The sequence below is a fragment of the Ischnura elegans genome, chromosome 5, assembly GCF_921293095.1.
Source record: "Ischnura elegans chromosome 5, ioIscEleg1.1, whole genome shotgun sequence".
Classification (NCBI taxonomy): Eukaryota; Metazoa; Arthropoda; class Insecta; order Odonata; family Coenagrionidae; genus Ischnura; species Ischnura elegans.
In genome coordinates, this window is record NC_060250.1 from 12,984,837 (window position 1) to 12,999,247 (window position 14,411).

A 14,411-nucleotide genomic window follows, 5' to 3' on the forward strand; every position below is an offset into this window, starting at 1 on the left:
TCTTTGCACGCGTTCTAACTATGATATTAAGCCTTTTTCATGGGGGTCCCAAACACTAGCAGCGTATTCTAAATGTGGTCTAACGAGGGAAAAGTAGCTAACTTTGTCGTCGCACTTGAAAAGTAGCTAACTTTGTCGTCGCACTTTCCTAATATTCTTTTAACAAAACCCATTTTACGATTAGCTTGACCGTTTATTTCTCGAATATATGTTTATTCCGCGATAGACCATTATTGAGTCTAACTCCTAGATATTTCACGGATTCAACAGTCTCTAATTGGGTACCCCGTATTACATAGAGAGTTATTCTCCTTCCAGAAATTCATTACGACGCATTTTTTTTTAATTTAATTCTAACTGCCATGCATCGCACCACGCTTGGATAACAGCATGGTCATTCGTTAGTTCATCTATATCTTTGCTGGAACGGATTTCTCTGTACACTACAGCATTTTATCCAGGGAAAGGTTTTTTTTTGTCGCAGAAAAGGAGCTTTACCTCGTTCCGTAGCTGAACAATCAAGCTATAACTATGCTTTGAACTACGCATTAATTCTGTTAGATTAATATTACGATATAAAGAAATCCAGTATCTTCCATTCGAATTATTTTCATATTTTTAAGTTTGTTGCTGCTACTATCAGTCAGTGGCAAGCCCATTCAGAGATCAGGGGGATAAATTCTCTCGTCGGAAATTTTAAGTAGATGAAGCTTTTGAAGATGAGATTCATGATAAATTGCAGATGAGATTTCCAGGATCTACACTCATTGTCGCTGTGCGTACTATTTTTGAAAACCATTTAAAAAGCGCGTAAAGCGACAATCTTCAACGGGGCGGACAGTGGTCTGCTGTCCACTTGGCGCGTGTACGTATATATATGTGCTCGTCCACTTCATGATTTCCTCGCGTGCCTCTATCTCCTCCGAGGAGTGATAGGCACGAGGGAAACCCCCTCTCCCTTTGCCCCCCCCATCTTTTCCACCTCCTGCGCAGCCAACCGATTTCCAATAATGCCACCACCTCGGGAGGGGCGAGAAGGCATATCACCACTCGGAGAGTGTGGTAAGACCGCTTGGAAAAGTGCGGAAGCAAATGAGGAGGGGGGCTTGGAGAGTGTATCCCTCGCCGCGGGCAGCGCGGACGTTTAAATCCGTTCAAGACGTCCGCCTCTCCGTCACTCCCAAGTTCGCACCCAACGAGTGTAAACACGACCGCGTGGCCAAAGCCTCTCTCTCTATCTACCTCCCTCTTTCTCGCCCGAGAAATTCTCTGTGCTTGTGCTTTACCAGCTGAATCATTGCCGCACGAGTCTTACGAGCGCACCGGTGCTTTTGAAGCCATTGCCCCGAGGAACCCTTCAGTTTCACGATTCAGTTGGCATCTCACGCGTGTCGTAGTGGAAGCCATCTCATCCTCACGCGCTTCTCCTGCGAGTGTGTGAATTTCCGTTTGTGGAGCAATTTGACGAAAACCACGATCTTGTTTTTTTTTTTTGGAGGAAAAAAACAATTTTTTTCTTCGTTGAAAGCCATCACTCTTCTCCACCGAGTGTAATATTACGGTTGTAGATTAATGTGAAGACAATCGCGACCTTTTTGGAGGGGAAACAATCAACTTCAAAAAAAAAACAATTTTTTCCATCTTTATTTTCTGGTTTCAAAGAATCTTTTGATAGAACGTGCGGCTTGAAGACTGGGAACCCCTGATCTTCTGAAACCCTAAAGTTCAGTTTGTGGAGAAATTTGAAGAAAGGTGCAACCGTTTTCGAGGTGAATCAACAAAGAATTACTTCAAGAAAGCATCTTCATCTGTTTTTAATTTTCTGCTTCATAGAATCCACTTTTGGGTTGAACAACAATACATTATACGCTAACCTTTTCATCGAAAGAAGAGCCGACTAATTTCTGAAGGCTTCTGTGACGAAAAGGATTCCCTTCCTGAGCTTATGGTGATCGCAAGGATCTCTGTGAAAGCAGGTCTGCCAATTCCAGATACATTTCTCATTTTGATGACCCCCGGATGTGCTTCAGGAAGTCTTCAAATCCGCGTGTGAAATAATTAGAGAGATGGTATCTCCTTGAGGAGAGAACCAACTAATTTCTTGAATGTACGGTCGTTTCTCGTACTTTTCTTGCGTAAAGGCACCATCCTCGTACCATCCCAGAATTAATAGCTTGAAAAGGGGAATCCCTCTCGTTGAAGTGGCCTCTTTCTTCATTTTTAGCGCGAAGCATATATCCCACTTCTAATCTCATGGTGACACTGGGGATTATCATGTCTTCACAGGACTTTCCTTGAGCGCAGTTAGTTGCCACTGCAAATCACTTCAGAGTTACCTTCAAGTGCACTCTTAATTGACTTTTTATTAACAAGAAGTCCCTTAACTCCCAGCCACAAACCATCCCGGGAATAACCACAAAGGAGAACATTTTTACAATGGACAAACGCTTTCCCTGACCTGGACGCGAACCAAAACCCTCACGAATCCGTATCCGTAGCCGAATCCGTAGCGGTGTCTCAGGTCTGTGTGTTGGTGCGGCGTGCGCCTTCTGCTGTCCGAAGAAGCGAAGATCTGGAAGAGGTTCGAACCCTGGCGGAGTGGAGGAGGGAAAGAGATAGATTGAATGAACTGTGGTGAGAGGATGCTGTCATAACCTCGGTGGCGATACTGTGTCGAAAGAGCGATAAAAAGTGTGTGTCGCTCGGATCCGGGGCGCAGATTGTCGGAAGGAAGTGGGGCAGAGTGAGGTCTCGACTAGCTGCATGATCATCCGGACCAGCGGCTGAAGAAGCGGCCTCCGTCTCGAGGTCGACTCAAGACGACGACCGTCTCGCCGGCTACGACAACACTCCAGGGCGTCTTCACTTGGCGTGCGCGACGTCCCCGCTGATCCCCGGGATAAGAGTCTTCGCGCCCGGTGGACAGTGGTCTCCCTCGGTGGCAGAGTGAGTATCGGACTACCTACCTCCGTAATATCCTCGAAAATTAATAATTCAAAAAAATTGTGTCCGTATTATTCGCGTGGGTTTGTGACGTCAAGAACATTTGGACAAGATTACGCGAATCTACCGGTGGTTATTTAATTGACCTGATGTCGTAGAAACATGCTGTGGATTAGAAATTTTAGCCATTGAAAAGAAAACACTGCCAAAATGTTTATTTGCTTTTTTTCGTCAAAAATTAATAATTCAACAATATTGTGTCCGTATTATTCGCGCGGGTTTGTGCCGTCAAGAACATTTGGACAAGATTACGTGAATCGCTTTATCTCTACCGGTGGTTTTTTAATTGACCTGATGTCGTAGAAACATGCTGTGGATTAGAAATTTTAGCCATTGAAAAGAAAACACTACCAACATTTTTATTTGCTTCATTTCACCATGCTGCTCCACCATATCTCGCCTATTATACAGTTGAATCCGCCTCGGTGGTGTTTGGCGGGAAAATTTCAATCATTTTTTTTATAATTTTTAAGTTTATGTTTCAACCGCTATTTTTCCCTTGAATATTTATCTCTATATTCCTAGTAAGGGCAGATTTTATTGCCAACGGCTTCGCGATATTGTATTTATTTTATTTGTATTTTTGCAATATTTCGTTAACATCGCGACCTCACTTCTCTACATCCATCGACATACGCATGGTTCCTCGCGAGTCACTTGGCGAATTGCTGGATACCATTTCATACCAATCATTTACTAGTTAACTCACTGAGACATTATGGTGTTCACTGGTAAATTGGTAGGGCATAGTATTAATTAAAGTCCTATGCTAAGCGTGAGATAAAATAATTCCTGTGCCTAATCGTTCGGAAAATATCTCTCTTATTTCATCGTTTTTGTCGGATCAGGATATGGAACGGTGTTATGATATGTGGTTCTATGAATCACTTTGAAAGATTTTTCTTTTCAAAATTGTTCAATCAGTGAAAGCGTAGCTCGTAACCATCCAGTGTCTAGCGGCTCACAACCTGACCTATGTGAAATTTAAACAACGCTCTCTGTTGCGTTGCAGTGCTTGACGAATGGATACCGTTTTCTGCACATGATTCCCGGGGATTCTAGGATCATATTACGTGTAGGGCGCTCAAGAGAAATATTTAAAATTTGCTTCTTTTCCACCGTTGGAATTGAGCTTTTAAATTTTGTGTACGCCTCTTTTCATTGTTTCCCCTGCACAGCGAAATCTACATGCTACCTCTCGAGTCGCCTCGATGTGAATGAGTAAGGTGGGAGGCGTTAGAACACCAGTCAATTGAATATTGCGGTGTGAGTTGGCAATTCGACGCATATCTTCAGGGCCGGATTTACCGTAACGCAAAATAGGCACGTGCCTAGGGGCGTCGCAGTGCAAGGGGCGACTTCTGTTTTGCAACTGGCAATGATCTGTACTGGAGGCGCCTCGAAGGGCACCGCCGTCAGCTGGCTTATTATGTGGGTTCCGTCTGCCGGCAGGTGCCCTCTTTCCTAGGGCTTTGATAGGGCTGCTAAGTTAGGATTATAGCAGAACTTGAATCTGAACTTTAATTTCTCTAGAAAATATTACAGGAGGATATGCAGTTGGCCGTATTTGTATTTTAGAGGATTTGTTCAATTGAAAATGTAGTTCGTACCACTGATCTTCATGCATTTTAAAATTAGTTAATTTATATTATATTTCGTACTACCGCAGTTCATTCAGTTACAGCAATACGTAATGCTTGTATTTTTGAAGTTACTCTTCTTTTTTTGTTGTAGAATTAAGGCTAAGCATTATTTTTGGAAAGTGTATTCATAAATTGCTTAAGTTGCATAAAATTTAAACCGTTTCATAGAGTTTTACTTCAATCTGTTTAAAAAAAATAGAATTGTCCCTGCGTAAAAATACAAGCATTAACTTATGCTGTCAGACATTCACCTGTTTATACCTTTTTTCCGAACCTTACCTCATGCGAGTACCTATGCCTTATCATAAAAATAGTTGGGGGGGGGGGTGCTAAAGTGAGGAGGGGCGCTCAATGGCGAGGTGCTTATAGAGTCACTCTGGGTAAATCCGGACCTGCATATCTTGAAGTCCTTTATTTATTGAGTGGGAAAATATATCCTATACCTATCCATTCGGCAAGCTTTCTTGGCTTTCGAATCCGGCTAATCAAAGGTGGCAAATCGTCCGTGCAGCCCCACAGACACCCCCAAATCGGGTGGTCCCGCGAAAGTTAAAGCCCTACCCTGAGTGTGAGAAATTCCTATACTGTGGTTTACTCCTACCCCATTCAAACCAACCTTCGAGTTGAATCACTGACAGAGGGAATCTACATAATTACTACTAAGAATTATTCTGGCAGTCTCCCATTCCAGCATAGACATCCTTCTTCAATTCACAATTAGGCCTACTCCCTTTCATCCTATCTAAAAAACCTATTCTTTTCTTTCCTCTCCCTCGTTACTCCAACATTCTACCATCTAACGCCAGTAGCGGGTACAGAAAAAAACTCAAAAGATACCTTGAGTTACCTTTACTTTTATCGTAATAAAAAGTAATCAAGTCACAAGCAAAGTGGAAGAAGTTTTTAATTAAAGTGATTATGTAAAAATACACGACAATGCAACTTATGATATAGAAGAGTTACAATTGTGGTTCTGCAATGTTTGGCAATACGGACGGCCCCACAAGGGGGGGGCGCGCCCCATGCGCCCCCATCTGTATCCGCCACTGTCTAACGCTGTTTTCAACATCTTTTCTCAACTCAGTACTCGCTCCATCCATACCTTCTCTCTCCTCCGTATCTCATCCAGAAGCTATCTCTCCTCACCCACCATGTCCAGCACTTCGTCGTTTCTCCTCCTCTCCGTCTGTTTCACCTTCTCCATTCTTCTCCAGAGCTAAATCTCGAACTCGTCCTTTGCTGGCGTCATTCTCTTCCCAATGTCCTCACTGCTGCGTCCGTTTTCCTCTAATGTGCTGCCCAAATAGTTTAATTGCTATGCTCGACCCTGCTCAAGTTTTTTCCCAACTACTTCATCTTGTGTCCCTCAATCCTAGCCTGCAATGCTTTACAATACCGCATAACCTTGATCTCCTTGTGAATCCTCGCAATTCTTGTGTAATGCATCCATTAGGTCCAAGGTTTGGAAATTCTTCACTGTAATGATCACTTTCCTTCACTAGCGTCCTAAATAGAGGAGTGCCTTCGCGCTGCGATTATAAGCTTCCTGCGCTGCTTCCAGTCCAAAACCTGGCAAACAATTTGTTTCCTCGGTGCCGTAATTATTGCATTTTCCCAAGCACAGCGCGAGTGTATAGAGGGAACTAATCCAATGTGGGTCTTTAGTTTCATCATGTATTTTCACAGAAATTTTTGGTGAACTGATCTAATTTTCTTATCAAGGTTAACAAAGCCGGGAAATGGGTCAAATTCAATCATTATGCAACAGGAGGAAAATAGGAGGTCAGAGCGTGTGAGCGAGAATTCTCAAAGTCTTCCATTTTCGGGCATATTTTAGGAGTTATTACCGCGACTTCGCGTGCTTGTCAACAGATAATTGCAGCACAAATGAATTCTGAAAAACAGTTTTTACTAATTTCTACGTGTTGGTCACCGTAGAAATAGTAAGATTATTTTCTCTTCGCCAACATTTCGGCGTATTTATACTTCCTCATTAGGGCAAAGGCAATGCAAATTATATAATCAGTGTCTGTATTGCTTGATTTAAAATTGTTTTCCTGTATTTTTTATGCCGAAACTATGTAAAAGAAAAAATATTATTATCATTTCAATAGAGATAAACCCCTAACACACAAATGAGTTATAAAATAGACATGGTCGAATACCAATTTGAAAATATTTTTTATCATCATATCATTGGATTCCTGAATCCCTGAATATGATGGGCGAGTTGCTCATCGAAACGTTGAAAGGAGACATTGAGGACCTGACCCAGTGCGAAGCCCGAGAAATCTTTACTTCAATTTGCGTTTATATAAGAAAAATAGTTATCCTTGTGCAAATATTTGAAATACCATGTTGTAATAATGAATGCAATCGGCAACAGAAAAAATAACTGAATGCAAAGAAATTTTACTTCTCATGTGTGCTAGCACCAGACCTATGTAAAAAGTTTAAGATGGTAGCCCCATAACTATACAATAAGGGGTACCTATATATTCCATAATTATTTACGTATGTTCTAATGTAGTATATTTGAATGTGTATAGAATAAAGTTATATTATATTATTATATATATATTATATATTAATTGTTCGCCGGAAAAAAAACACATTAAATAAATATTTTTGCTCTTCGCGCAAAATATATTTTCATGCCTTCATCCGTTTTTAGTGCTAGTGCTAAATTCTCATCGCGGGAATAATTTTTATTGAATGTAGTGCTGACTATGCGACTTATATCTTTCGAAGGAAACGGTGAGTGCATTAGTTTCATTAATAAAAAACGTTGAGATGACAATGGACGAGTCACCCATCGAAATATTTTGGTGATATTTTTCAATAGTGATATATAATTTAAACAGGTGGAAATCCCGAGAACCTTTCCCGAAAATACTTTGCTTTGCTTTTAACTTTCAAATTTTCTCAAATTAAGGTTGCGGCAGCGTTGGACCTATAAACGATATGATACTACAACAGCATATGTCCTGGTTTACGCTAACTCGGCATTGTAAAACCAGCACCTTAAGTGTGTGAAATCCATTCAACTGAGGCTTTGTTTAGAATTAAATATACCTTTGACTTTCAATCTAATATTTTGGTGGAAGCACTGAGCGTGTCATACGCGATATCTCCTCTCTGTTTTCCTCACGCATTGTAAAATATATATATGGTCACGTCTGCTTGAAGTGTGACACACGTGTATCATGCGTGGGATTAATGAGTGCCACCTGTGTTTCAAAATCTATTGTATTTTTATTGCTTTTGATTTATGAGGGAGAGATGCATTTCAATCGGATTAGCCTCTGATCAATTTTCGTCCTTTTTTCCGTAACCTTTTTTTTGGTTTCTGGGAATTTTCCATTTTATGCATCTTTGATTTCCCGTTTAAAAAGGTTGCTTCCCACGAAAAAAAATTTGTCAGTAAAGGGTGACGCATACGTATCTGTTTACAAAATTGGGTCACTTTTTTCCTCTAATTGAATTCACACGGATATAACTACATATGTAACGAGGAGGAAAAAAAAGATCGGAATTCCATTCACTCTCCCATATGTCGTTCTTTCCTCCGCTACGCCGTATAATCACCATGTGCATTATGAATGTGTGGTAGCTAATTAAAATATACCGTTGCGTCAAATTCCACCATTTTTTATGGGTGCCGATTGCTACATCGCTACAAAATATACCGAGGTATAGGTTTATTGATATTTATTATTTATTATTATTTTTTCACTGCATTTTTGCTGGTTTTAGTTGAGGTACGGTTATCACCAAGCACTCCCGTCTTTTTACTCTGTGTTGAAAAAATTTTCTGACAATCCGTCATGTATTTAAAGTTGTTGCTTTTTGTATTGTAATTAACAAGTTTTTCGGCAGTCCAATTGTTTTTAAGACCTTGATGGATTGAATGAGGCACTACTCCTGTGGCAGAGATAATTATTGGTATTATGTGTACTTTATCTGATTTCCATAATCTCTTAACCGTTTACAGTCCAATGTTCCAATTTGGGAACAGATTTTTAAAAATTCATAAAAATTATATTTTATATATCTGATTAATTTTATAGCTTTTATTATGTAAATAAAGTATGGAAGTATTTTTTAAAATGAATCGCATTACTTGTAAATACATTTGTTGTTAATTATACATTTTTAAAGTTGGTCATTTTCATTACCTCTGAGGTGAGTATGCGGTTTATCCAATATTTTTCTCTACACTACCTCTCAAGTAACAAATACTCATTTATTCAAAAGATCAATATACATTACATTGTTAAACTCAGTTTTTTGGTCAAGTTTGTATTTATTTTTCAAGCAATAACAAAATTTTGAGGTGTGTTCCCATTTGGGAACATTGGACTGTCGGCATATCTAAGTCAGTTGCTGTTTTTTGCCTCCGATGAGTTATCCCTAAACTCTTGTTGTTCAATTTTTTTCTTCCAATACAAAGGAATTTTGAAACATTATCACTTCTTTGGCCTAATTATATCTGAATTCGCCACCTCAGACTGCTTGCAGCTATATAAATACATTGTAGTTTCTTGTCGGACATTGTGGTATGAAATATACCCGGTCAACTCATTCTAGCGAATCTATATTTAGTCATTCTGAGAGTCGATTTTGTGATCACTATCTTTGAAGAACATACTTTCTTTATAAACTTCGTTAAAATGAGCTCTAAGGAGTTTCTTAGTTTGGAAGCAGTCGAATATTTAGACATTCTAAGTGACGATGAACTGTCGGAATACGAGTTGTGCCAGCTTCCTCCTGAAGAAGACCCCCGTTTGACGGATGAAGAAGATTTTCGTCTGAAGATTTTCACAGCTTCTTTTTTCTATGTTGCTGGTGGTTCTCGGGTATTGCTGTGTAGAAAACATTTTCACTCAACGTTTCACTCCTCCTACTGGGAGCGTTATCAAGAGAATGGAAGGAATTTATTCTCGTCCCGAGGTTATTTATGTTTTTTTCGCTACCCATTGTTGTGCCGGATTTGAACTTTAGGCGATAGCCGTTGGTCATTATATTGTGCTATGAACCCTCTCCATACACGGCTGAGGTTATACCCATCCTCCCTATTAAAGTTATTAGGCCTTTTCGCTATCTCGATGGATTCACGTATAAGACGCGGATGATATTCTTCAGCCCTATTATATATATTTTGCCTCCAGCCCTGGGCATAGAATAATGTTTGACGCTACACGGGTATTGGCGAAGACGGAAGAATATCATCCGCGTCTTATACGTGAATCCATCGAGATAGCGAAAAGGCCTAATAACTTTAATAGGGAGGATGGGTATAACCTCAGCCGTGTATGGAGAGGGTTTATAGCACAATATAATGACCAATGGCTATCGCCTAAAATTCAAATCCGGCACAACAATGGGTAGCGAAAAAAACATAAATAATCTCGGGACGAGAATAAATTCCTTCCATTCTCTTGATAACGCTCCCAGTAGGAGGAGTGAAACGTCGAGTTAAAATGTTTTCTACACAGCAATACCCGAGAACCACCACCAATATGGATGAAGAAGATGTCAATGAAAATGATCTAGGGGAAATAATTCCGGCTGAAAAATTAGGGAAAATCAGCCTTACTCTACCAAACAGAGATGATGATGGAAAGAAAGAGAAAGATCGTCTAACTAGAACGAAAGGAATAAAACAGAAAAGAAGTAAGTACTTTGGGAGAATGTCAGTAAAATAAATTGTCCTCTTACTTCGTTTTGGAGTTATGTTCTTTTTAAAATTACAATTCAGCATCTTTTAAGAATTCAAAACTTTTAATTTTTCAATTTATATATTCCTAAGCCATGACGTAATTGAATGATTGTATCAATCACAGGCAATGTTTGGAAAAAGCAGAATCAATATGAAAAAGAAATTCCGTCAGAACCAATGCGGGGGCTAGATAATCATCTGGAGGAACTGGTTGCCTTGGAGCCGATTGAAATCTTCTTCTAGTGTTTATCACAGCAGTACTTGAGTCATGTTGCAAACATGTCCTCTCTTTATGCTCAACAAAAAGGGTCTTCTGTTGATGCTACGTGGGAAGAGATTGGTCAGTTCTTCGGAATACTTTTGTGTAGTGGATAAAAGTTGTATTGGTGTTCTGCAGAGGATATGTCGATTCATATCATTCCATCAGTGATGCCCAGGAATCATTTCAAATAAATAAAAAGATACTTTCACTTGTCTCGTAACAACATGCTGCAAAAGGGTGACAAATTAGGAAAAATATCTCCTTTGTATAGAGAGTTGGGAAAAACGTTGTGCAATTTGGAATCTTCCATAAGGAACTAAGCCTTGACGAATCTATGGTTCCATACTACGACCGTCACTCGAACAAAATGTTTATCAAAAGAAAATCAATTCGTTTTGGGTACAAAATCTGGATGCTATGTTTATCATCAGGATATCCTTATGCGATGCAAATATACGCAGGGAAAGAAAAAAATTCTACTGGACCGCTGGGACGTAGGGTACTATGCAATCTTTTGGCTGTTGTAGAGCACCCTAAGCAAATTGAGTTATACTTCAATAATTTCTTTTCATCCCACTCACTGCTAGAAGAACTGGCAGATAGAAGCATAAAGGCAACGAGTACAATTAGCGAAGGTAGGATAGCCAAATACCCGCTAAAACCATCAAAAGTGATGGAAAAATTTCACCGAGGGGATTTCATATGTGATGGAGTGGTATTTTTCTGTCGATGGAATGATAATTCATTGGTTACATTGGGGTCCAACTGCTTCACTAATGAGTCATTGGCTTCTGTAAAGAGATTTTCTAGGAAGGAAGGGAAAAGGATAGAAATTACACAACCGCAATTTGGGAATGGGGGGAGTTGATGTATTGGACAAACTTTTGAGTAGCTACAGGCCAGACTTCGAAGCAAGAAATGGAGGTGAAATCTGTTTACAAATGCTTTGAATATGAGTGTCGCCAGTGCATGGCTTTTGCATAGGAAAATCCGCGGAAAAGGGTCGAAAACGCACTTGGAGTTTCTCCGCGACGTAGCGACAAGTCTCACGTGACTGCACCCAAAAATTATCTCTCATCCTGGACCTAAGACGCACTCTTAAGTGAAACGAAGAAAAACTGGGGGCATATTCTAAATACATCTTCTTGGGGAAGGTGCGTAATCTGCGAAAAAAAACACTCGCCTCTAATCCACTGAATGTGGAAAAAATGCATCTTCACTGTTTTTCAATGTATAATGAGTAATCCATAAATGCAATTTATACACTGTATAATGAGAATGATGTCATTATTACACGTATTTTCTACCGCACGTTTGATATTTTCGAAAAATATACATGCTCAAAAAAAAGTAGAACTTCGAAATTTTATTCACTGGAGTGTCCAATGTTCCCATTTGGGAACATGCTTGAAAACGCATTTAAAAATTTTTGTTCCGGATTTCTTTCATACAATGTCTTAATTAGCTGTAAAATAAATAGTATATGCAAAAAAAATAATAAAAATCAGTTGGTAAGCTAGTTTGGTCTTTAAAGGGTTAATTTCATCTTTAAGTTCTTCATACTTTTCCATTTTGTTGGTGTAGGCTGTCGTGATGTTATGCGAATTAGGTACGGCAATGTCTATCAAGTACGTTTCATTATATTATTATTATTAAGGCATTCTACCGTTTAAGGTAGGTTTGCATGGAGTACTAACAAAATATTCTACTCCCTTCATGAATTTTCCCTCTTTGATTCGCAGAAAGGCATGCTCCATTTCGTTCCATCTAAAATTCCTATCCTCTTCCTTCTTCTCCCTCGTTTATCCAACATTCCACCCTCCAACAGTGTCCCCTTACCGCTCAGTACTCGCTTCGTCCATACCTTCCGTCTATTTCGTGATACAATGGATAAGAAATTGCGATAGGTATCCGTTTTATTTCATCGGTAATTGAAGCCTTAAATGCGACTTCGCAATAATTTAAGTAGTGGTTTATTATTTACAGTAAGTAGGGTTAGGTAAAAGCAGTTCAGCGGTTGATAATTTTTTGATAGAATATTTACGGATGGTTGATTCGATTGGTATAGAGTAAGTAAATACTAACTTATATTAACTTACTCTATGCCGATAAAGTTGATATTTACTCTATGATAACCCTATTGTTAAAATGGAAGATAAATTGATATATTTGGATTTTAAAATACAATATCAGAAGAAATGGAAACGAATAGCAACTTTGAATATTATAATTGAATACAGCATTCCTTTTTCTACTTAATGATAATACCACCAAATAACTCTAGTATGAGTAGCTTAAAAAAGCGATATATTAAAGGTCCTTGCGATATTCTGAGGTTTTCTGTCGGGAGTTTAAAATTTGACGTAATGGGGTGAAAATAATAATAAATTTGTCTCGCGAGAATCCTTTAACAATGCGTCTTCACATTACTACATAAAAATATATTCTTGAAATGTCATGGCTGTATTTAAATAATTAGGGCTGTACGTAGATGATTGTGATATATTATAGAAATAATATTCTGAATGTGAAATTATAAACATGCTAAATCAGATATGCTGAACGATATCACGGCGCAATATTATCAATTGATGTTGAAGATATTACTTTAATTAAGTAAGTGTTTCACAAACTTTTCGAGTCTCTCTTGGACCCACAAGCCTATGTCCATAATTCCAGAGGAAGGGTTCATTCAAAGTCCACCATTTGGGGGAAGTTGCCTGACGAATAATCTTCTACTTTCGTCGTGTGGTAATGAAACTAAAGGAAAAATGAAACGATGTTCATTTCACTCTCCTCAGTTCAGCAGCTTTCGCGGACTTCCAGTTTCATATTTTCTTGGTAGATGCGCGATTCTTTTTCCGGAGAAACCTTAGAAATGCATTCGTTCATTCTTCCCGTTCCACCATCGGAACATTTTCTAAGAAAATTTAAAATGTGTGAATTTTTTGGTCACATTTCATCCTAAGAAAGTAACTACTGAAAAACATGGAAACCAGCATAATATCGTCAAGAATTCAGTAATACATAATATAAGTAATTAATGAAAATTATTGAAATCGTTATCCAACAATGCTAATTTGCATAGGTATCCATGGTTTTTGCATTTTCACAACCTGTGTGCACATATTCGAAGGATTTTTGACACAGGTAAATATTTATCGATTTATCTATAATTGATACAGTTAAGTTTTCTTAACAGTTAAGTTTTTTTTTAACAAGGTTGCGATCAAAAATTCCAAAGTTGCATTTTTTAAAGTGCATCCTTCAATTGTCGACTCTTCTTTCCCTTTCTTCATATTGAATCAGGTTACCGTCGTAAATGTAATTTCACTTTATTTCTTTATCAGCTAATTTCTACTTGCCCATATTTCACGGGATAAAAATACGTTGGCCTTGGTCTCAGTGTGTTACATATATTATATGATTTACATTTTCAAGTTTCCCTGCGACTTGTGACAATCTATCTCGAATATTTTATCTGCTGGAAACGCGCCTACATATATTCTTTGCTATTACTCGAGTCGCTGCTGATACATCATTTTTTCACTTGGAGACGTTAATTAGTGTCAATAATGCCGTGATCTGTCACGCGGCGTCCTTGGATCGATATATTTACTCACTCCTAATTTAATGTGTACTTACGCTGGCTTTCTGCGCTAATAACAAATGACGCCGTCACTCTAACCTTCATTGATACGTCAGCCTTGTTTACTCGCTGTTACTATCTCCCTCAGGGTGAACGGCGTTATCTTGTACGTTTGGATGATTTTCCTATGAA

The 14,411-nt window shown here is 38.8% G+C and overlaps 1 protein-coding gene across 1 annotated transcript in view; it reads left to right on the forward strand.

The window, feature by feature from the left end:
* The first annotated feature begins 1,167 nt into the window (after positions 1–1,167).
* Positions 1,168–14,411, forward strand: part of LOC124158508 (proton-coupled amino acid transporter 1) — a 96,349-nt gene continuing 83,105 nt past the window's right edge. Inside the window, exon 1 of the mRNA XM_046533630.1 lies at positions 1,168–2,946. The gene's annotated coding sequence lies outside the window, so the exon portion shown is untranslated. The remainder of the gene's footprint in view (positions 2,947–14,411) is intronic.